The sequence below is a fragment of the Stenella coeruleoalba genome (assembly GCF_951394435.1).
Source record: "Stenella coeruleoalba genome assembly, chromosome: X".
NCBI classification, from domain to species: domain Eukaryota; kingdom Metazoa; phylum Chordata; class Mammalia; order Artiodactyla; family Delphinidae; genus Stenella; species Stenella coeruleoalba.
In genome coordinates, this window is record NC_137152.1 from 113,685,041 (window position 1) to 113,708,240 (window position 23,200).

Sequence of the window (23,200 nt, forward strand, 5' to 3'; positions counted from 1 at the left end):
GTGAGCCATGGCCGCTGAGCCTGCGTGTCCGGAGCCTGTGCTCCACAGCGGGAGAGGCCACAACAGTGAGAGGCCCGCGTATTGCAAAAAAAAAAAAAAAAAAATTAAAGTGCTAAGTCTTGCGATTCCCAATAAACCATACTAAACACTCAGTGCAGGCAAACAGATCCCAGAAAGAAGCAAAAAACTTTCATTTTCCCTGAAGGGCTTGCACCATCAGAAGCCATGTTGCTTCTCAAGCCTGGCGTCCTAGCAGATGAGCCATGAACTTGTAGGCAAAACAGCTCTGGTCTTTCTTTTCTTGTACTTCTAAAACCTATCTTCCTTCATCTGATTTTTCCTTAACTATAAAGTTATCATTCTCTTTGTGCAAGAAGGTGAATACCAGTCTCATTATTCTCCAGCTTTCCCCTTTATAAAAGGAGTTCAAGGCCAGCCATCATTCAACTTAAGACAACTGTTGCTGTGAGAAAATGTAAGGACCAGACTTTCCAGAACCTCCAAATTTCTAAGAGAAGTGAGAATAATTATTTTTATTGGTAATCACCCATTTATAATTGTTGACACATTTTAATTTTCCAATCTGCCAGAGGCTGTGTTTAATCTCTAGCCTGGGTCCAAGTAGAAAAGACTCAGTTATCTTTTAAAGTGATTTAAAAAATAAGTTAAAAATTCTATATTTACTCATGTATTTTTCAGTTCAGGTATCCTTTATTCCTTTGTGTATATCCAGATTTCCATCTGGTAACATTTTCTTTCTGCCTAAAAGACTTCTGTTAACATTTCCTGTATTGCAGTTCTGCTGGTAATGAATTGCTTCAGCTTTTGTATGTATGAAAAAAATCTTAAAACATTTTTATTTTGAAAAATTTCTGTTACATAGAGAAGTAGAATAGTTTAATGAACACCCATAAGCCATCATCTAGATTTAATGATTATAATAATTTTGCTATATTCACTTAATCTATTTTTGAAATATTTTAAAATAAATTATAGACATTGTATTTCACCCCTACATAATTTTTACACTCATCACTAACAAAAAGGACATTTTTTTCTACATAACCACAGTACCATCATTACATCTTACAAAATTTACAATAATTCTCTAGTATCCTTTAACATCCAATCTGCATTTAAATTTCCCTGATTGTACCAAAAATGTCTTTATAGCTGATTTATTCAAACCAGATTCCAATCAAGCGTCATTTGGTGCATGTTGCTCTTAAGCCTCTCCTACTCTAGAACAGTCCTGCTCTCTCTCCACCTTTTTCCCTCATGTGTGATACTGTGATTTATAATAAGAAATACGTATTTGGTCTTTGTCTCCTTTCTGGCACAAAGCTCCTAAAACCCTTGGGATTTCCTAAGTGATGAGAATATAAAGGTGTCTTTTGTTACGTTAATAATATGACTTTTGGAAAGCACCTAAGGATGGGGGCTAGTTGTCAGTGGAACCAACCAAATGATTAGAGGGGAGAGGGGCTGAAGGTTGGATCAATCGCTAATGGCCAATGATTTAATCAGCTATGCCTATGTAATGAAGCCTCCATAAAGAGTTTGGAGAGCTTCCTCCCAGTTGGTGAACTCGTGGAGATTTGGGGAGAGTGGCACACCTGGAGAGGGCATAGAAACTCTGCATCCTTTCCTCATACCGTGCCCTATGCATTGCCTCCATCTGGCTGTTCCTGAGTATATCCTTTTATAATAAACTGGTGATCTAGATAGAAGAATGTCTCTCTGAATCTTGAGAGCCATTCTAGCAAATTAATTGAACCCAAGGTGCGAGTTGTAGGAACCTCTGATTTATAGCCCAGAGATCAGAAATACAGGTATCACTTGTGGTGGGGGAAGCAGTCTTGTAGGACTGAACCCTTAACCTGTGGAATCTGATGCTATCTCTGGGTAGACAGTGTCAGAATTGAGTTCAATTGTTGGATACTCAGCTGGTGTCTGGAGAGTTGCTTATAGGATATGTGGGGGGAATTTGGTGGGCAGAACATAAAAGACCACTGACATTGACTTGTTTCAGACACCAGGTCATCTGTCCTGTGGAATGCCCCACTTTCTGAGTTTTTCTCATGGTGTTATTTAACTTGTTTTTTTAATCCCCTGTATTTCATAAAAACTGCGTATTAGATCAAGAGGCTTGATCTGAGTCTGGTTAAATACTTTTTGCATGAATAATTCAGAGGTGATGCTGTACACATCAGGAAGCACATGGTGTCTGGCCCACATAAGTCCCACTATTAGTGATGACAAGATTGAACAGTGGGTTTGCGTGGTGACAGACTAATTGCTCCATCATAATGTTTTCTCCCTACTGATTAACACATAATCAGTGGAATGATACTTTGGCATCATGGGAATATCCAGTTTCCCAGCAGCTTTTTACCCAATGGTTTATAAATCCATTGATGATTTTGACTTGAATTAGTTATTTCATTATACTCAGGTAGATGGTGATTTTCTATTTCTATCATTTCTTCTTCAGTTATTGGCTGGCATTTTTCTGAAAGAACTTTTCCTCATCAACTGTGTCTGTTAGCTTTTTGTTTTATGCTCATTTTTATCAGTAAGAGTCTAGATTGTTCACTATTGTTGGCCTCAGGAATCCCAGGTTGGGGAGTAGTAAGCTGGCTGGTGATTGGTGCACAAAAGTAAGTCTTTCTCTCTGGTAGTCCAGTTGTAACTAGATTACTTTTTGGGTATGTTGAAGGTATGCTGCATATGTTGAGAGGCTAGTGGACAGCAGCCTTCCCATCGGAGGCCTCCTGCCAGATGGATAGATGCAAACTCTGAAGCTGCCCACCTTGTTTAAAGGTGACCAGCTGGTGTTTTATTTCTTCCCATACACACGGAAGGACAGCCACTTCTTTTCCCTTGTCCACTGTGGATTGCTTTGTTGCAGGCACTATGTAAAGTGCCTTCTGTGCACTAACTCAAGGAATATTCACAACACTTTGAGGTAAGTATGAATTTCCATTTTAGAGGTGAGGTAACTGGAGCTCTGATTATTTAACTTGCCTAGAATCAAATAGCCAATAAATAGAAGAACTGGGATTCAAACCCAAGTCTGTCAGACTCCAAACTCCATGCTCTTCATTAACTGACTCCATAAGATTTGGGGGAAGGAAAAAGCCATGATAGAAGAACGAAGTCCACACTTGTTTCTTTTGAGGGAAGTTAATTGGCTCTGTAAGGAAGACTCATTAGAGAGTTCACTTCTTACTTGGGAAAGAATATGGACCAGTGAAAAGAGCCAAAAATAGGACCCTGGTTATTTTTGTTAGGACCTTTGTTGTGAGAACAAACCAGTTCAAAGTCCTTTAGGTAAAAAGGGATATCAGAATCCATAGAACAGTTTGAACAACCCAACCACAGGAACAACTAGGTCCAGAAAATTGAGTACAAATGTGACCCTCTGTCATTTATCTATATAGCAGTGTATGTGTCAGACCCATTCTATCTCACGGCACACTGCCTTCCTCCTCCTGACAGAAACCGTGACTGTTGAGAGGATGCTGGACTGTTATATCTTATGTTTTTTTTTTAATTAATTAATTTATTTTTGGCTGCATTGGGTCTTTGTTGTTCCGCACGGGCTTTCTCTAGTTGCGGCGAGCGGGGGCTACTCTTCGTTGTGGTGAGAAGGCTTCTAATTGCAGTTGCTTCTCTTGTTGTGGGCTCTAGGTGCGTGGGCTTCAGTAGTTGCGGCATGGAGGCTCAGTAGTTGTGGTGCACGGGCTTAGTTACTCTGCGGCACGTGGGATCTTCCCGGACCAGGGCTCGAACCTGTGTCCCCTGTATTGGCAGGCAGATTCTTAACCACTGTACCACCAGAGAAGTCCCATATCTTACGGTTTTGATTGATTTGCTCCTCATATTTGGCTTTAAACATTTTCAGGAAGGACTCTGATTGATCCAGGTTGGCTCGAGTCTACAACCATGTGGTGTCACGTAAGACTGTGGTGATTTTTATGGAAACCACATGTTTAGATTAAAGGGAGGAGTGCTTCTCAGACTACGGGTTGGGGGTTGCTAGTCCTTGAAGGCAGGGCAGATTAAGAATAAATAGTAGTAGTGGGAAGCAGCTGCATAGCACAGGGAGATCAGCTCGGTGCTTTGTGACCACCTAGAGGGGTGGGATAGGGAGGGTGGGAGGGAGATACAAGAGGGAGGGGATAAGGGGATGTAAGTATATGTATAGCTGATTCACTTTGTTATACAGCAGAAACTAACACAACAATGTAAAGCTATTATACTCCAATAAAGATGTTAAAAAAATAAACATATGAAATCCATAAATAAATAAATAAATAAATAAATAACTAGTAGGTGCCCACAACCCTGAGGTTGGGCAAAGGGATGACGAATTGAGACTCTTCTTGTTAGACTTTGCGTCAAGGGATTGAGGAAGGGGAAGGAGTAACAGATTGTGCTAAGAAACCAGGGGCCAAGGCATCCCCTCCCCCATGGGACCTGGGAGGTTATCTCATTTAATCCTCCCAATAGTCCTTATTTGGCAAGCATGGTTATCATTATCTTCACTTAGCCAATGAAGAAGCTGAGACTCAGTTGTTGTTTTTTTTAGTATTTATTTATTTGGGTGCTCCGGGTCTTAGTTGCGGCACGTGTAGTTGCAGCACACGGGATCTTTAGTTGCGACATGCATGTAGGATCTAGTTCCCCGACCAGAGATCGAACCCAGACCCCCTGCATTGGGAGCAAGGAGTCTCAACCACTGGACCACCAGGGAAGTCCCGAGACTCAGTTTTAAAGTGACTTGCCCAAATTCACATAACCATTAAGTGGGGGAGGTAGGGTTTGAGCCCAGCTCTGTGTGAGCCAAAGGTCATGTCCTTAATTGCATCCCTAAAGTATGATTTGAATGAATCAGTGAGTTTCTGGCCTGAGGCAAGTCACCTCTGCCCTAAATGAGACTTTACTTTCAATTTGTATGCTTTTAGAAAGGAGTGTGAAGTTTGAGATGCAAACCTCTGTTTTCTTTCTGTGTTGTCCATGAAAGGCACCTCTCAGGTCTCCAACTTCAAGGAGCCTGATTGAATGATCTCAGTTACTGAGCTCTAAATCCTCCACTGCATTTGCACAAGACCAATATTTTCATAGGCTACTCCTAGCCAATGACTGAGTCCGTCAAAGATACTAAAGGAGACCCACTCCTGGGAGACACAGAACTCCTCTAAAGGGTGACTCCCTGTTGGTCTTGCTGACATTTTCTTAGAACTGCACTGCAGTGTACGACTTTTCATAACCAACCTTCCTTCCTTCCCTCTCACCTCCACAGAGTCAGACCTGTATTACTGCCTGACAGCTCTTGAGCCATAACACATGGTATATTTTCCCTCACAGGTGTTTTCTCCAATAACTCCATCTTTGTATCTTCTCCTTCTTGGAGGACCCAGACTAACAAGTATCTGTTTCCTGGTGTATTGACACTTCCCCAGGTAAATAATTTCTGGATATAAGATGAAAAGTCCAACCAGATTAATGGAAGGTTCAAAGAGACTGTCAGAATGGTACTGCCAAAGAAAGCAAATGGCAAGTTTATTGTATGCTTCAAATAGCAAATTTTTTCAGGTGATGGTTCAATTATAATTGGTTATGGATACTAAGATAGTATGCATATTAGCAACTCCCAACAAATAGTTTCATTAAAACACTTATTTGAAAATTGGAAGAAATACAGTGCCTCTTGGTTAGCACAAATTGGAAGAAATATGAATGCCTCTTGGTTGGCACCAAGTCTGGGCGTATTAAAGATGAGTGAAGGTCATAACTTTCTAAGTAAAGATACAGGAAATCATTTTTCATGGTTGAAAGTGTTCCACAATAAGATTGTTTTCTCTATTCTTGGTTAAAGAAAGTAACTGTGTTTTAGACTTTAAGGCTGGATTCCATACATTATTATAACTTTTAGGCAGCTGTAAGGTGAGGGTTTAGGAAGAAGAGGGGCAGGGGAAGGAAGATGTAATATAAATGTCTGATGAGGCATTTGAATAGGACCTGGATACCAAATATTCTACCTACATGAATTGGTAACATTCAGATTTTCAAAGTGTATTATAAATAAGCTTAAATTTCTCAATAGCTGTACGTAACAAAGATATACTTACTCCCATATATTTAAATTGTCAAAAATTCATAGAAAATGAAATCATGAAATATTCATTGAGTGCCCTACTGTGTGCATAGCAGTTTGCAAGGAAGCAGGGATATTGCAGAGAACAGGACAGACACAGAAAGATATTTGTGTGACATTCTTTACTTGTCCACAGCCCTGCTGTGCTATTTCTGTACTTAAAAAAAATAGAAGTTCACAGTAGAAATATTCAATTAACTGTTAAACACCTTCGTCAATTAAGAGATCATTTCCAAACCTGATGGATGAGTTCAAAATATCCAATTCATTCTAATCATCAGGCGGAAGAACAGTCCTACTCTCAAGGAGAAAAGAGCAGATAAACATGTAAATGAACTCACAAATCTTTCAGAAGTACTCTGTCTGGAATGACTGAATATTAATGCACAAAATTTTCCATGTGTTAAATGACGAGCTGAATTACATTGAGCAATGCAACATTCAATGATAATCTAATTATACTGTATTTTGTAACATATTTAATAAGAACTAGATTATAAGTGTAAGACACTGGGGACACAGCTAGGACAAGAAAAGCTCTGTTGAAAGCTCCAAGGACCAAGACCCATAGCTAGTGTAAAGCTTTGCAAGTACCACAGGTGCTCACCCAGTTTCCTTTTCTCCATGGTGCTTGATTTTCTTCCTTATACTGTCCCTATCCGCGAGTAGATTATAATCTTATAAGCCAGGTCAAAAATCACTAGCAAGCCTTCCCTGACACTTAACCCTTGAAGAGCTCCAACTACAGGGAGCATAATTGACCAAGGATCCCAGCTGCTGCACTTCTGTGAAATCCATCTCCAGGTTTGCATCAAGGGCTGTGTCTCATGGGGTGCTCCCAGTCAATGATTGAAGACCAAAGGGTTGCTAAGGCAGACTTGTTCCTGGGAGACATGGCTCTTTTTTGATTTTGACTTTGGTTTGTGGAGTTTCTATCAGCAGCTTTGTCAAACTTCCTTTAGGCTGCAATGGCAGTCTAGGGTGCTACCACCCAACATTTTCTCCGCCTTTACTTCATTCATGTCAGACTTGCCATCATGGTCCGATGACTCTCCCAGTGTTTTTCTGGCTCCCTTCCTAATTTCTCTCACACAGGCATTTGCTCTAATAAAATCCTTGCTCCTTGAATCCTGTCTTGGCCTCAGCTTTTCAGAAGACCTGAGCTAATACAACTCATCCTTCTCTTAGGTACTTCTACAATTGCCCTTATTTCAGTCTTGAGTGGCCACTTCTTTGTTGTTTTCACATCTGTCTTCCATTCTCTACTGTGAGTTCCTGGAAGGTATGGTTTGTTGTGACTTAGTTATGATTTTATTCTTGGTGCTTAGCATGTATTCGGTGCATAATCAATGTTTGTTGAGTGAATGATGAATGTATGAAGACAGTAGAATTGTTAGGAGTCACTGAGTCAGAAAGATGTGATTTCAAATCCTGACTTTGCTGCTTTAGTAGCCCTGTGACCTTGAGCAAGTAAATTATTTTTTACCTCATTCTGCCTCTCTTTCCTAATCTACTTTCTGTCCCTGTGGATTTGTTCTTCTGGACATTTCATGTAAGTGGAATTGCACGATATGTGCCTTATGTATTTGGCTTCTTTCGCTTAGCATGATGTTTTCAATTGTCATGCATGTGGTAACGTATCACTACTTCATTACTACTGTGGCGAAGTGGAATTCCGGTCTATGGATAGGTCACATTTTGTTTATTCATTTGTAAGTTGATAGATATTTAGTTGTTTCTACTTTTGGCTATTATGAATTATGCTGCTATGATCATTTGCATACAAGTTTTTCTGTGAACATATGTTTTCAATTCTATAGGGTATATATGTAGGAGTAGAATTGTTAGGCTATATGGTAACTTTATGTTTAACTTTTTGAGGAACTGTCAAATTTTCTTCCAAAGCAGCTGTACCATATTACATTCCACTAGCAATGTATGAGGGTTCCAATTTCTCCACATCCTTGCCAACACTTGTTACTTTCTGTCTTCTTTTTCTTTAATTATAGCCATCGTGGCAGATATGAAATGGGATTCTATTGTGGTCTTTGTTGGCATTTCCCTAATGACTAACGAGGTTGAGCATCTTTTCATACATTTATTGGCTATTTGTATATCTTCTTTAGAGAAATGTCTATCCAAATCCTTTGTCCATTTTAAATTGGTTTTTTAATCTTTTTATTATTGACTTGTGTTGTTTATATAGTCTATATACAAGTTTAAAAAAATAAGATACATGATATGCAAATATTTTACCCCATTCTGTGGGTTGTCTTTTCACTCTCTTCATACTGTCCTTTTTTATTATTTATTTATTTTTGGCTGCGTCAGGTCTTAGTTGCAGCACATGGGATCTTCATTGAGACACGTGGGATCTTTTGTTGTGGCGCACAGGCTTCTCTCTAGTTGTGGCGTGCGGGTTTTCTCTCTCTAGTTTAGGCGCGCAAGCTCAGTAGTTGTGACGCATGGGCTTAGTTGCCAGTGGCATGTGGGATGCTAGTTCCCAGGGATCAAACCTACGTCCCCTGAATTGGAAGGTGGATTCTTTACCACTGGACCACTAGGGAAGTCCCCTTCATACTGTCCTTTGACCTACAAAAGTTTTTAGTTTTGATAAAGTCCACTTTATCTATTTTTTCTTTTGTTGCTTGTGCTTTGGCTGACATATTAAAAAAAACTGTTGCCTAAACCAAAGTCATGAAGATTATTTTTTTGTGTGTGGTACGCGGGCCTCTCACTGTTATGGCCTCTCCCGTTGTGGAGCACAGGCTCCGGACGCACAGGCTCAGCGGCCATGGCTCACGGGCCCAGCTGCCCCACGGCATGTGGGATCTTCCCGGACCAGGGCACGAACTCGTGTCCCCTGCATCAGCAAGTGGACTCTCAACCACTGCGCCACCAGGGAAACCCATCATGAAGATTTATACCTATGTTTCCTTCTAAGAGTTTTATAGATCTAATTCTTAAATTTAGATCTTTAAACAATTTGGGGTTAATTTTTATATATGATATGAGTAAGGGGTCCAAATTCATTTTTCTGCATGTGGATATCCAATTGTCCCAGCACCTTTTGTTGAAAAGGCTATTCTTTCCCCATTGAATTGACTTGTCACCACGGTCAAAAATCAGTAGACCAGGGGGCTTCCCTGGTCATCTGTGAGTAGAGATAGTTTTATTTCTTCCTTTTCTTGTCTAAATGCCCTTAACTTTCAGTACAAATGTGGCAAGAGCAGATATTCATGTCTTGTTCGTGATCTTAGGGGGGGAAGCATTCAGCCTTTCACCCTTAAGTATGATGTTAGCTCTGGGTTTTTCATAGATGCCCTTTATCAGTTTGAGGAAGTTCTCTTCTATTCCTAGTTTGCTGAGAGTTCTTTTTATCATGAAAGGGTTTTAGATTTTTTTTAAAAAACTTTTTTATTTATTTGGTAGCGTTGGGTCTTTAGTTGCAGCACTTGGAATCTTTTCCTTGTGGCACACAGCATATGGGATCTTAGTTCCCCGACCAGGGCTAGAACCCACGTCCCCTGCATTGGAAGGTGAATTCTTAACCACTGGACCACCAGGGAAGTCCCAAAGCGTTTTAGATTTTTATCAAGAGGTTTTTTTCTGTATCTATTGAGATTATCTTGTGTTTTTTTCCCTTTATTAATATGATGTATTATATTGATTGATTTTCATATGTTGACCCAACATTGCATTCCTGGGACAAACACCACTTGGTGCATAATCTTTTTTATATGCTGCTGGATTTGATTTTCTAGTATTTTGTTGAGGACTTTGTGTTGATTTATAAGGGATATTGGTCTGTAGTTTTCTTGTGATCTCTTTGTTTGGCACTGGTACTAGGGTAACATTGTTTTCATATTAGTAAGTGTTTCCTACTCTTCTACTTTTTGAAGGAGTTTAAGAAGGATTGGTGTTAATTATTCTTTAAATGTTTAATGGACTTTACCAGTGAATTCATCTAGTCTAGGTTTTTCCTTATTGGAAGTTTTTGATTATGGACTGAATCTCTTTGCTTGTTTTGGAGTATATTCTAGTTTTCTATTTCTTCTTGAGTCAGTTTTGATAGTTTGTATGTTTCTAGGAATTTGTCCATTTCATGTAGGTTATCTAATTGTCAGCATACAATTGTTCATAGCATTTTCTTACTATTTTTATCTCTGTAAGAGCAGTAGCAACAAACTCACTTTCATTCCTGATTTTTGTAATTTGAGTCTTTTCCCTTATTTTCTTGATCAGTCTAGCTAAAGGTTTGTCAATTTTGTTAATCTTTTTAAAGAAACACCTTTTGGTTTCGTTGATTTTTCTCTACATAGTGTTTTTCCATTTTAAAATTTTGTTTATCTTCACTCTTTATTTTCTTCCTTCTTACGTTTTAGGTTTAGTGTACTCTTCTTTTTCTAGTTTCTTAAGGTAGCAGGTTAGCTTAGTCATTTGAGATCTTTCTTTTTTTGTGTGTATTGTAGATATTTACAGGTATAATCTCCCAGCTTTTGTTGCATCCCATAAGTTTTCGTATGTTGTATTGATATTTTTCATTTTCATTCATCTCGTATTTTCTAATTTCCCTTGAATTTCTTCCTTGACCCATTGATTATTTAGAATTGTGTTGTTTAACTTGCACATGTTTGTGCCTTTCCAACTTTCCATCTGTTATTGATTTCTAATTTCATTCTAGTTTGGTCAGAGAACATTTTTTTTTTTAACATCTCTGTTGGAGTACAATTGCTTTACAATGGTGTGTTAGTTTCTGCTTTACAACAAAATGAATCAGTTATACATATACATATGTTTCCATATCTCATCCCTCTTGCGTCTCCCTCCCTCCCACCCTCCCTATCCCACCCCTCCAGGCTGTCACAAAGCACCGAGCTGATCTCCCTGTGCTATGCGGCTGCTTCCCACTAGCTATCTACCTTACATTTGGTAGTGTATTTATGTCCATGTCTCTCTCTCGCTTTGTCATAGCTCACCCTTCCCCCTCCCCATATCCTCAAGTCCGTTCTCCAGTACGTCTGTGTCTTTATTCCTCTCTTAACTCTAGGTTCTTCATGACATTTTTTTTCTTAAATTCCATACATATGTGTTAGCATATGGTATTTGTCTTTCTCTTTCTGACTTACTTCCTCTGTATGACAGACTCTAGGTCTATCCACCTCATTACAAATAGCTCAATTTCGTTTCTTTTTATGGCTGAGTAATATTCCATTGTATACATGTGCCACATCTTCTTTATCCATTCATCCGATGATGGGTACTTAGGTTGTCTCCATCTCCAGGCTATCGTAAATAGAGCTGCAATGAATATTTTGGTACATGACTCTTTTTGAATTATGGTTTTCTCAGGGTATATGCCCAGTAGTGTGATTGCTGGGTCATATGGTAGTTCTATTTGTAGTTCTTTAAGGAACCTCCATACTGTTCTCTACAGTGGCTGTATAAATTTACATTCCCACCAACAATGCAAGAGGGTTCCCTTTTCTCCACACCCTCTCCAGCATTTATTGTTTCTAGATTTTTTGATGATGGCCATTCTGACTGGTGTGAGATGATATGTCATTGTAGTTTTGATTTGCATTGCTCTAATGATTAATGATGTTGAGCATTCTTTCATGTGTTTGTTGGCAGTCTATATATCTTCTTTGGAGAAATGTCTATTCAGGTCTTCTGCCCATTTTTGGATTGGGTTGTTTGTTTTTTAGTTATTAAGCTGCATAAGCTGCTTATAAATTTTGGAAATTAATCCTTTGTCAGTTGCTTCATTTGCAAATATATTCTCCCATTCTGAGGGTTGTCTTTTGGTCTTGTTTATGGTTTCCTTTGCTGTGCAAAAGCTTTGAAGTTTCATTAGGTCCCATTTGTTTATTTTTGTTTTTATTTCCATTTCTCTAGGAGGTGGGACAGCAAAAAGGATCTTGCTGTGATTTATGTCATACAGTGTTCTGCCTGTGTTTTCCTCTAAGAGTTTGATAGTTTCTGGCCTTACATTTAGGTCTTTAATCCATTTTGAGCTTATTTTTGTGTATGGTGTTAGGGAGTGATCTAATCTCATACTTTTACATGTACCTGTCCAGTTTTCCCAGCACCACTAATTGAAGAGGCTGTCTTTTCTCCACTGTACATTCCTGCCTACTTTATCAAAGATAAGGTAACCACATGTGCGTGGGTTTATCTCTGGGCTTTCTATCCTGTTCCATTGATCTATCTTTCTGTTTTTGTGCCAGTACCATATTGTCTTGATTACTGTAGCTTTGTAATGTAGTCTGAAGTCAGGGAGCCTGATTCCTCCAGCTCCGTTTTTCATTCTCAGGATTGCTTTGGCTATACAGGGTATTTTGTGTTTCCATACAAACTGTGAAATTTTTTGTTCTAGTTCTGTGAAAAATGCCAGTGGTAGTTTGATAGGGATTGCATTGAATCTATAGATTGCTTTGGGTAGTAGAGTCATTTTCACAATGTTGATTCTTCCAATCCAAGAACATGGTATATCTCTCCATCTATTTGTATCATCTTTAATTTATTTCATCAGTGTCTTATAATTTTCTGCATACAGGTCTTTTGTCTCCTGAGGTAGGTTTATTCCTAGGTATTTTATTCTTTTTGTTGCAGTGGTAAATGGGAGTGTTTTCTTGATTTCACTTTCAGATTTTTCATCATTAGTGTATAGGAATGCCAGAGATTTCTGTGCATTAATTTTGTATCCTGATACTTTACCAGATTCGTTGATAAGCTCTAGTAGTTTTCTGGTAGCATCTTTAGGATTCTCTATGTATAGGATCATGTCATCTGTGAACAGTGACTGCTTTACTTCTTCTTTTCCGATTTGGATTCCTTTTATTTTCTTTTCTTCTCTGATTGCTGTGGCTAAAACTTCCAAAACTATGTTGAATAAGAGTGGTGAGATGGGCAACCTTGTCTTGTTCCTGATCTTAGTGGAAATGCTTTCAGTTTTTCACCATTGAGGATGATGTTGGCTGTGGGTTTGTCATATATGGCCTTTATTATGTTGAGGAAAGTTCCCTCTATGCCTACTTTCTGGAGGGTTTTTATCATAAATCAGTGTTGAATTTTGTCGAAAGCTTTCTCTGCATCTATTGAGATGATCATATGGTTTTTCTCCTTCAATTTGTTAATATGGTGTATCACGTTGATTGATTTGCGTATATTGAAGAATCCTTGCATTCCTGGAATAAACCCCACTTGATCATGGTGTATGATCCCTTTAATGTGCTGTTGGATTCTGTTTGCTAGTATTTTGTTGAGGATTTTTGCATCTATGTTCATCAGTGATATTGGCCTGTAGTTTTCTTTCTTTGTGACATCCTTGTCTGGTTTTGGTATCAGGGTGATGGTGGCCTCGTAGAATGAGTTTGGGAGTGTTCCTCCCTCTGCTATATTTTGGAAGAGTTTGAGAAGGATAGGTGTTAGCTCTTCTCTAAATGTTTGATAGAGTTCGCCTGTGAAGCCATCTGGTCCTGGGCTTTTGTTTGTTGGAAGATTTTTAATCACAGTTTCAATTTCAGTGCTTGTGATTGGTCTGTTCGTATTTTCTATTTCTTCCTGATTCAGTCTTGGCAGGTTGTGCCTTTCTAAGAATTTGTCCATTTCTTCCAGGTTGTCCATGTTATTGGCATAGAGTTGCTTGTAGTAATCTCTCATGATCTTTTGTATTTCTGCAGTGTCAGTTGTTACTTCTCCTTTTTCATTTCTAATTCTATTGACTCGAGTCTTCTCCCTTTTTTTCTTGATGAAGCTGGCTAATAGTTTATCAATTTTGTTTGTCTTCTCAAAGAACCAGCTTTTAGTTTTATTGATCTTTGTTATCGTTTCCTTCATTTCTTTTTCATTTATTTCTGATCTGATTTTTATGATTTCTTTCCTTCTGCTAACTTTGGGGTTTTTTTATTCTTCTTTCTCTAATTGCTTTAGGTGCAAGGTTAGGTTGTTTATTCGAGATGTTTCCTGTTTCTTAAGGTAGGATTGTATTGCTATAAACTTCCCTCTTAGAACTGCTTTTGCTGCATCCCATAGATTTTGGGTCGTCGTGTCTCCATTGTCATTTGTTTCTAGGTATTTTTTTATTTCCTCTTTGATTTCTTCAGTGATCACTTCGTTATTAAATAGTGTATTGTTTAGCCTCCATGTGTTTGTATTTTTTTACAGATCTTTTCCTGTAATTGATATCTAGTCTCATAGTGTGGTTGGAAAAGATACTTGATACAATTTCAATTTTCTTAAATTTACCAAGGCTTGATTTGTGACCCAAGATATGATCTATCCTGGAGAATGTTCCATGAGCACTAGAGAAAAATGTGTGTTCTGTTGTTTTTGGATGGAATGTCCTATAAATATCAGTTAAGTCCATCTTGTTTAATGTATCATTTAAAGCTTGTGTTTCCTTATTTATTTTCATTTTGGATGATCTGTCCATTGGTGAAAGTTGGGTGTTAAAGTCCCCTACTATGAATGTGTTACTGTCGATTTCCCCTTTTATGGCTGTTAGTATTTGCCTTATGTATTGAGGTGCTCCTATGTTGGGTGCATAAATATTTACAATTGTTATATCTTCTTCTTGGATCGATCCCTTGATCATTATGTAGTGTCCTACTTTGTCTCTTCTAATAGTCTTTATTTTAAAGTCTATTTTGTCTGATATGAGAATTGCTACTCCAGCTTTCTTTTGGTTTCCATTTGCATGAAATATCTTTTTTCATCCCCTACTTTCAGTCTGTATGTGTCTCTAGGTCTGAAGTGGGTCTCTTGTAGACAGCAAATATATGGGTCTTGTTTTTGTATCCATTCAGCCAATCTGTGTCTTTTGGTTGGTGCATTTAATCCAGTCATGTTTAAGGTAATTATCGATATGTATGTTCCTATTCCCATTTTCTTAATTGTTTTGGGTTCGTTATTATAGGTCTTATCCTTCTCTTGTGTTTCTTGCCTAGAGAAGTTCCTTTAGCAGTTGTTGTAGAGCTGGTTTGGTGGTGCTGAACTCTCTCAGCTTTTGCTTGTCTGTAAAGGTTTTAATTTCTCCATCAAATCTGAATGAGATCCTTGCTGGGTAGAATAATCTTGGTTGCAGGTTTTTCTCCTTTATCACTTTCAGTATGTCCTGCCAGTCCCTTCTGGCTTGCAGAGTTTCTGCTGAGAGATCAGCTGTAAACCTTATGGGGATTCCCTTATGTGTTATTTGTTGTTTTTCCCTTGCTGTTTTTAATATGCTTTCTTTGTATTTAATTTTTGACGGTTCGATTAATATGTGTCTTGGCATATTTCTCCTTGGATTTATCCTGTATGGGACTCTCTGTGCTTCCTGGACTTGATTAACTATTTCCTTTCCCATATTAGGGAAGTTTTCAACTATAATCTCTTCAAATATTTTCTCAGTCCCTTTCTTTTTCTCTTCTTCTTCTTGAACCCCTATAATTCGAATGTTGGTGCGTTTAATGTTGTCCAAGAGGTCTCTGAGACTGTCCTCAGTTCTTTTCATTCTTTTTTCTTTATCCTGCTCTGCAGTAGTTATTTCCACTATTTTATCTTCCAGGTCACTTATCCGTTCTTCTGCCTCAGTTATTCTGCTATTGATCCCATCTAGAGTATTTTTAATTTCATTTATTGTGTTGTTCATTGTTTGTTTCATCTTTAGTTCTTCTAAGTCCTTGTTAAATGTTTCTTGCATTTTGTCTATTCTATTTCCCAGATTTTGGATCATCTTTACTCTCATTATTCTGAATTCTTTTTCCGGTAGACTGCCTATTTCCTCTTCATTTGTTAGGTCTGGTGGGTTTTTATCTTGCTCCTTCATCTGCTGTGTGTTTTTCTGTCTTCTCATTTTGCTTATCTTACTGTGTTTGGGGTCTCCTTTTTGCAGGCTGCAGGTTCGTAGTTCCCGTTGTTTTTGGTGTCCATCCTCAGTGACTAAGGTTGGTTCAGTGGGTTGTGTAGGCTTCCTGGTGGAGGGGACTAGTGCCTGTGTTCTGGTGGATGAGGCTGGATCTTGTCTTTCTGGTGGGCAGGTCCATGTCTGGTGGTGTGTTTTGGGGTGTCTGTGGACCTATTATGATTTTGGGCAGCCTCTCTGCTAATGGGTGGGGTTGTGTTCCTGTCTTGTTAGTTGTTTGGCATAGGATGTCTAGCACTGTAGCTTGCTGGTCGTTGAGTGAAGCTGGGTGCTGGTGTTGAGATGGAGATCTCTGGGAGATTTTCGCCATTTGATATTATGTGGAGCTGGGAGGTCTCTTGTGGACCAGTGTCCTGAAGTTGGCTCTCCCATCTCAGAGGCACAGCACTGACTCCTGGATGCAGTACCAAGAGCCTTTCATCCATACGGCTCAGAATAAAAGGGAGAAAATGTAGAAGGAAAGAATTAGTAGAAGTAGAATGGAAGGAAGGAAGGAAGGAAGGAAGGAAGGAAGAAAGAAAGGAGGGAGGGAGGGAGGGAGGAAGGAAGGAGGGAAGGAAGGAAAAAAAGAAAGAGTGAAGATAAAGTAAAATAAAATAAAGTAAGATAAAATATAATAAAGTTATTAACATAAAAAATAATTATTAAGAGAAAAACAAAAAAATGGACGGATAGAACCCTAGGACAAATGGTGGAAGCAAAGCTATACAGACAAAATCTCACAGAGAAGCATACACATACACATTCACAAAAAGAGGAAAAGGGAAAAAAATCATAGATCTTGCTCTCGAAGCTCACCTCCTCAATTTGGGATAATTGGTTGTCTATTCATGTATTCCACAGATGCAGGTACATCAAGTTGATTGTGGAGCTTTAATCCGCTGCTTCTGCGGCTGCTGGGAGAGATTTCCCTTTCTCTTCTTTGTTCTCACAGCTCTCGGGGCTCAGCTTTGGATTTGGCCCCGCCTCTGCGTGTAGGTCGCCGGAGGGCGTCTGTTCTTCGCTCAGACAGGACGGGGTTAAAGGAGCCGCTGCTGCTTCGGGGGCTCTGGCGCACTCAGGCCGGGGGAGGGAGGGGCACGGAGTGCAGGGCGAGCCTGCGGCGGCAGAGGCCGGCGTGACGTTGCACCAGCCTGAGGCGCGCCGTGCGTTCTCTCGGGGGAGTTGTCCCTGGATACCGGGACCCTGGCAGTGGCGGGCTGCACAGGCTCCGCGGAAGAGGCGTGTGGACAGTGACCTGTGCTCGCACACAGGCTTCTGGGTGGCGGCAGCAGCAGCCTTAGCGTCTCATGCCCGTCTCTGGGGTCCGCGCTTTTAGCCGCGGCTCGCGCCCGTCTCTGGAGCTCCTTTAAGCAGCGCTCTTAATCGCCTCTCCTCGCGCACCTGGAAACAAAGAGGTAAGAAAAAGTCTCTTGCCTCTTCGGCAGGTCCAGACTTTTCTCCGGACTCTTTCCCGGCCAGCCGTGGCGCACCACCCCCCTGCAGGCTGTGTTCACGCCACCAACCGCCGTCCTCTCCCTGCGCTCCAACCGAAGCCCGAGCCTCAGCTCGCAGCCCCGCCCGCCCCGGCGGGTGAGCAGACAAGCCTCTCGGGCTGGTGAGTGCCGGTCGGCCATGATCCTCTGTGCGGGTATCTCCCCGTTTTGCCTTCCGCACCCCTGTTGCTGTGCTGTCCTCCGCGGCTCCGAAGCTCCCCCCTCCGCCACCCGCAGTCTCCGCCCGCGAAGGGGCTTCCTAGTGTGTTTAAACCTTTTCTCCTTCACAGCTCCCTCCCACTGGTGCAGGTGCCTTCCCTATTCTTTTGTCTCTGTTTTTTCTTTTTTTCTTTTGCCCTATCCAGGTACGTGGGGGGTTTCTTGCCTTTTGGGGGGTCTGAGGTCTTCTGCCAGCATTCAGTAGGTGTTCTGTAGGAGTTGTTCCACGTGTAGATGTATTTCTGGTGTATCTGTGGGGAGGAAGGTGATCTCTGCGTGTTACTCTTCCGCCATCTTCCCGGAAGTTCAGAGAACCTTTTTGTAGGATTTCATTTTTTAAAAAAATGAATGAGACTAGTTTCGTGTCCTAATATATGGTGTATACTGGTAAATGTTCCGTGTGCACTTCAGAAGAGTGTGTATTTTACTTCTGCTTTGTGGAATGTTCTATATAGGTCTATAGGTCTAGTTAGTTTATAGTGTTCTTAAGTTTTCAATTTTCTTGCTTATCTTCCCTTTGGCTATTGTATCCATTATTGAAAGTGCGATATTAAAGTCTCCAAATATTTTTGAAATGTCCATTTTCCCCATCAATTCTGTTAGTTTTTGCTTCAAGTATTTAGGTGCTCTTGTTTAGTGCATTACTGTTATTTGTTGATGGATTGACCCTTTTATCATCATATAATATCCGGCATCTCTCATAACAATTGGTGTCTTAAAGTCTATTTTATTTTGTCTCATATTTGTGTAGTGAAGTATTGTTTCTTCTTTTTAAAGATTTTATTTTTATATATTTTATTTATTTTTGGCTGCATTGGGTCTTTAGTTGTGGCATGCGGGATCTTTGTTGCGGCGCACAGGCTTCTCTCTAGTTGTGTGCGGGTTTTCTCTTCTCTAGTTGTGGCGTGTGGGTTTTCTCTTTCTAGTTGTGGTGTGCAGCCTTTAGGGCGCATGGGCTCTGTAGTTGTGGTGCACAGGCTCCAGAGTACATGGGCTTTGTAGTTTGCAGCATGCAGCCTCTCTAGTTGAGGCATGCGAGCTCAGTAGTTGTGGCACGTGGGCTTAGTTGCCCTGCAGCATGTGGGATCTTAGTTCCCTGTCCAGGGATCGAACCCACATCCCCTGCATTGGAAGGCAGATTCTTTACCACTGGACCACCAGGGAAGTCCCAGCATTGTTTTTTAAGATAACGTTTCTTCCTTGTATACATTTTAGGTTTAATTGTTTCCAGTATTTTGTAGAATAAATTTTAAGAGTACTCAATTTTTTCCTTCCATTTCTATGTCTACTTGAATTGTGCTAAAATAGTCAAAGAATATTGTTTCATGGAAGATTTTCAATAGAAAATCTTATCCTTACTGTGAATGCCGCATCAGAGGTAAATGTGGGCAGTTTCGCAAGTTTGAAATGAAAACCTCAACTGGGATGATAATTCTAGTATATGAGAGTCTTGATTTTCCTTTGGAAATTGAAATGAAAATATGAAGGGTTAGTAATTGTTCATACTACTTGAATGTTTTTTCAGCACTTATAGGCTTCATTTTTTTCAGACTTTTTTTGTTGTAAAAAACACATATAAAATTTAGTCTTAACCATTGTTCAGTAATGTTCAGTATATTTATATTGTTGTGAAACAGATCTCCAGAAATTTTTCATCTTGCAGGACTGAAATACTATACCCATTAAACAACAATTCTATTTGCCTCCTCCCCCTAGCCCTTGGTAACTAACATTCTATTTCTGTGTCTATGAATTTGACAGTTATAGGTACCTCATATAACTGGAATTATATAGTATTTGTCCTTTTGTGACTGGCTTATTTCACTTTACATAATATCCTCAAGGTTCATCCATGTTGTAGCATGTGACAGATTTCCTTTTCTTTTAAGGCTGAACGATATTCCATTGTATGCATACACCACATTTTGTTTATCTGTTCATCTCTCAGTGGACATTTGGGTTGCTTCTACTTGTTGGCTATTGTGAGTAATGCTGCAAATAGCTCTTTGAGACCCTGATTTCAGTTCTTTTGGATATATAGCCAGAAGTGGGATTGCTATATCATATGGTAGTTCTATTTTTATTTTTTTGAGAATCAGATTATTTTTTGATATATAATTCACATACCATAAAAGTCACCAATTTAAAGGGTACAATTCAGTGGTTTTTAGTGTGTTCACGATGTTGTGCCACCATACCACTATCTTATTCCAGAAGAGTTCTATCACCCAAAAAAAGAAATTCAAACCTGTTAGCAGTCACTCCTTACTTCCCCATTGTCCCCAGCCTGAAGCAACCACTAATATACTTTCTATCCTTATGGATTTTCCAATTCTGGTTATTTTCATATAAATGAAGTTATACAATACATGGTCTTATGTGGATGATTTCTTTTACTTAACGTGATGTTTCCAAGGTTCATGCATGCTGAAGCAGGTATGAGTACTTCACTCTTTTTATTGCCAAGTAATATTCCACTGTATGGATAGACCACATTTTGTTTATTCACTTATCATTTGAGAGACATTTGGATTGTTTCCAGTTTTAAGCTATCATAAATAATGCTGCCATGAACATTTTTGTACAAGCCTTTGTGTGGACATATGTTTTTAATTTTTTTGAGTATATACTTTGCAGTGGAATTGCTGAGTTACGTGGTAACTCTATATTAAAATTTTTGAGGAACTGCCAGTGTTTTCCAAAGTGGTGGCACCATTTGCTAATTTTACCAGCCATGTATGAGGATTTCAATTTCTCTGCATTTTAATCAAAGCTGTGTTGTCCACCTTTTTATTGTAGCCACTCTGGTGTGTGTGAAGTGGCATCTCTTTGTGATTTGATTTGCATTTCTTTAATGACTAATGATGTTGAGCATCTTTTCATGTGGTTATTGCCCACTTCTATATGTTCATTGGAGATATGTCTGTTCAGATCCTATTCTAAAATAAAAAGTTTAATTTAAACAAAAGCCTGGACCAATGATCCACAGATCTGTGATGTGGATGACTTAACTCTTCGGGATTTGGTGACTTGCCCAATGATACACAGTAGATCGGGGCAGAGACTGACACCCCTACCCACTATGGGGCTTGCTGCTGCTACCTTTTGCTCCGGCAAATTACTTACTGCAGCTCACCATGGTGGGGCGCAGGAATCACAAGCTGTGGATACAGGCAGACCTGGGTTATGTCTCAGTTCCTCCACTTCCAAGCTTCGTGACCTTGCACAGTTGAATTAGGTAGCTAACCTCCTCTACCAAATGGGGATGTTAATAAGACCCGACTGCAGAGTTGTCCTGAGGATTAAATGGTAAATAGTGTATATAAAGTGCCTGGGTCCTTGCAGATGAGTGATCATGACCAAAAAAAACCTCTTGAAACTAAAAAGTAGAAACAGGATGCAAGGTTAATATATACAAGTCATTGCTTTCCTGTATACCAACAATGAACAATTAGAATTCAAAATTCAAATTCAATACCATTTACAATAGCACAAAAATTCAAATACTTAAATATAAATCTAACAAAATATTTGCAAGATCTGTATGTGGAAAACTGCAAAACTCTGATGAAAGAAATAAAAAAGGATCTAAATAATTGGAAGGATATTTGGCATTCATGGATTGAAAGACTCCGTGTTATTAAGATGTCAGTTCTTCTCAACTTGATCTGTAGATTCAGTGCAATCCCAATCAAAATACCAGCAAGTTGGGCTTCCCTGGTGGCGCAGTGGTTGGGAGTCGGCCTGCCGATGCAGGGGACGCGGGTTCGTGCCCCGGTCTGGGAGGATCCCACATGCCGCGGAGCGGCTGGGCCCGTGAGCCATGGCCGCTGAGCCTGCGCGTCCGGAGCCTGTGCTCCGCAACGGGAGAGGCCACAACAGTGAGAGGCCCGCGTACCGCAAAAAAAAAAAAAAAAAATACCAGCAAGTTATTTGCAGATATCGACAAAGTCATTCCAGAGCTTACATAAAAAGGCAAAAGGCCTAAAATAGCCAACAAAATACTGAAGAAGAACAAAGTTGGAGGACTCAAGCTCCTATTATGACTCTAACACTTACTATAAAGCTACAGTAACCACGACAGTGTAGTACTGATGAAAGAATAGACAAATAGATCAATGGAACAGAAGAGAGAGCTCAGAAATAGATCCACCTGAATATAGTCGACTATTCTTTGACAAAGGAGCAAAGGCAATTCAATGGAGAAAGGGTAGTCTTTTCAACAAATGGTGCTGGAATAACTGGATATCCATTAAAAAAAAAGAACCTAGACACAGACCTTATAACTTTCACTAAAATGAACTCAAAATAGATCATAGACCTAAATGTAATGTACCCGGCATGCGGTAGGTACTCCATCAATGGTCACCATGGTTTTGGAACAGTTCTGAAGCTTTGTTGAATTGGCTGCTCAAGAACTCATGGTGCTTGAGGGGGGCTGAGTGGGCCTTGTAAGAGGCCTGGTTTTCCTTCAGTCTGGCCAGGGGACCACCTGTGTGAGAAGTGACATGGGTTCTTTATTACACAGACAAGTTCCTGGGCCTGCTACAGAAACAGATGCCCTGTGACTTTTGTGGGTTTTGTTTGTATTTTCTTAAATAATACCCTCAGGTCATTGTGATGCACATTCATGTTTGAGAATTTCGGGTGTAGGAGTTAGTCACGATAAGGAGCCTGTTACCATGTGGGTTCCAATGGCAGCCCCACCGATTGGCATAGCCCATGGTGTAGTGGAAGGGAGAGTAGACTTTGGACTCACAGGAACCTGGGTTTGATTTCTTATTCTGCCCCCTATTGACGGTGTGACTTCAGGCAAAGCATCCTCCTCTCTGAGCCTTGATTTCTCTTTTGCTAAATGAGGATGGTAACATAATGGTTCCTGCCTCCTAGGCATGTTGGGAGGTTTAAATGAGACAAAGCCTGGCCTTGTGGGTGCAGTCAGTGTCAGTCGAATTACATCTGAAGAGCCAGCCGAAGGAAGGAGAACTTGGGGTTCTTGGTGGGTTGTGAGGGAGCTGTGGAGGGCTTTGGGTAGCCGGAAGGCAGTGAGTGGGCCATGCAGTGTGTCACAGACAGATGGAAGTGATGCTGGGCAGCTCAGTGGTTTAGCATTCTTTGGGGGCTGGGTGCCTGCTCTCAGACAGAAATGGCCCTGGTAGCAGAAAGATGCGAGGGCTGAGTGGCTGCCTGCTTTATGTCTTCAGATTATGAAAAGCCTGTCCTAGACCATAGCTATCCCCCTCAAGAACTGGCAGTTTTCAAAGGAATCTGTGTTTTTAATATTGTGTATACTCTTGACTTCTTCAAGATGAGAAAAAAATTCCTGAGCCCCCTCTGCTGGTTGTACTGGAGAAGAACATGTGAGAAAAGGACCAGAATGATCCCTAAAAACGCAGAGTTTCACAGGGACATACAGACACCTACACTACAGAAACG